Source organism: Glycine soja, chromosome 16 (assembly GCF_004193775.1).
Source record: "Glycine soja cultivar W05 chromosome 16, ASM419377v2, whole genome shotgun sequence".
In the NCBI taxonomy this organism is placed as follows: Eukaryota; Viridiplantae; Streptophyta; class Magnoliopsida; order Fabales; family Fabaceae; genus Glycine; species Glycine soja.
This window is the reverse complement of record NC_041017.1, coordinates 8,946,586-8,948,117: the sequence shown is the minus strand read 5'-3', so window position 1 is coordinate 8,948,117 and position 1,532 is coordinate 8,946,586. Positions and strand designations below refer to the sequence as shown.

The following is a 1,532-nucleotide window of genomic DNA, read 5'->3' as shown; positions in this document are numbered from 1 at the left end:
AGGCCAGCTGGGTTACCAAGTTAACTAATGCATCCAGTTTGCCTTCAAGCTTATTAGTTTCAGATGATGCAGATGGGCTTGTAGCTACCTCATGCACTCCTCTAATGACTATGGCATCATTTCTGGCGCTAAACTGTTGGGAGTTGGAAGCCATCTTCTCAATTAAATTTCTGGCTTCAGCAGGAGTCATGTCTCCAAGGGCTCCACCACTAGTAGCATCTATCATACTTCTCTCCATATTGCTGAGTCCTTCATAAAAATATTGGAGAAGAAGCTGCTCCGAAATTTGATGGTGAGGGCAACTGGCACATAGTTTCTTAAATCGCTCCCAGTACTCATACAGGCTCTCTCCACTGAGTTGTCTAATACCTGAGATATCTTTCCTGATGGCTGTGGTCCTGGAAGCAGGGAAAAATTTCTCTAAGAATACTCTCTTAAGGTCATCCCAGCTCGTGATGGACCTTGGAGCAAGGTAATACAGCCAGTCCTTTGCCACTCCCTCTAATGAATGAGGAAAAGCCTTTAGAAATATGTGATCCTCTTGGACATCTGGGGGTTTCATGGTGGAGCAGACAATGTGAAATTCTTTCAAATGTTTGTGCGGGTCTTCACCTGCAAGGCCATGAAACTTTGGAAGCAAATGAATCAGTCCAGTTTTAAGAACATATGGGACATCCTCATCAGGGTATTGGATGCACAAGCTTTCATAGGTGAAATCAGGTGCAGCCATTTCCCTTAGAGTCCTCTCACGGGGTGGAGGTTGTGCCATGTTCTCAGAATGTGCAAAATCAGAATGCTCAGAATCAGAATGCTCAAAATTATAATGCTCAAGATCAGGATGTTCAAAATCACCAATAACAGAATGCACAGATTCACCAGTAATGGAATTCTCAGAATGATCAAAAGGTATAAAATGATGCCTAACTAATCTATGAAATGTCCTATCTATCTCAGGATCAAAGGGTTGTAAGTCAGATGGATTGCCTCTAGTCATACACTACATTCAGCATGCACACAACTAGTTGCCTTATCATGTAAATAAAGGTGTAGGTTTGAACTACAGCTACTCTCAAATGATATCCAAATAACTTGAAATTTTGTGAGCAACCTTATAAAATAATGAGAAGATAGCACAAAAAATTTCAGACAAAAATTCAAAGTCTAACTATGAAAGCTAAAAATGGTAAGTTAAGAAAAATAAGTGAATAAAACTTGAAAAATAAAAAACTTTTGACAGAATCGCTTTTTTTTTGGATGATGGAGACCTCAGCCGGCCTATGGCGGGCTGCCACAGCGTAGGAAATTTTTTTTCTACCCCAAATGCATATATAATAATTGCGATTCTGATAACCGGAGCAAAAGTTATGGCCGTTTGAAGTTTTGACAAACACAAAATTTGCTAGTTTTTTGGAACTTTCAAATCTGACCAAACTAAAGGCTCTAGCTATTTTTCCCACAAAATATGGATTAAAAGAAGTTACCACAAAAAAATTCAGCCAAAAATAACAACCCTAGCTACTAAAACAAAAAAT

At 39.2% G+C, this 1,532-nt stretch overlaps 1 non-coding gene across 1 annotated transcript; it reads left to right on the top strand.

Moving 5' to 3' along the window:
* The first annotated feature begins 284 nt into the window (after positions 1-284).
* On the top strand, positions 285-391 carry LOC114391332. Its single transcript, XR_003662123.1, has one exon. It is a non-coding gene; the product is annotated as a small nucleolar RNA R71 (small nucleolar RNA).
* The last annotated feature ends 1,141 nt before the right edge of the window (positions 392-1,532 follow it).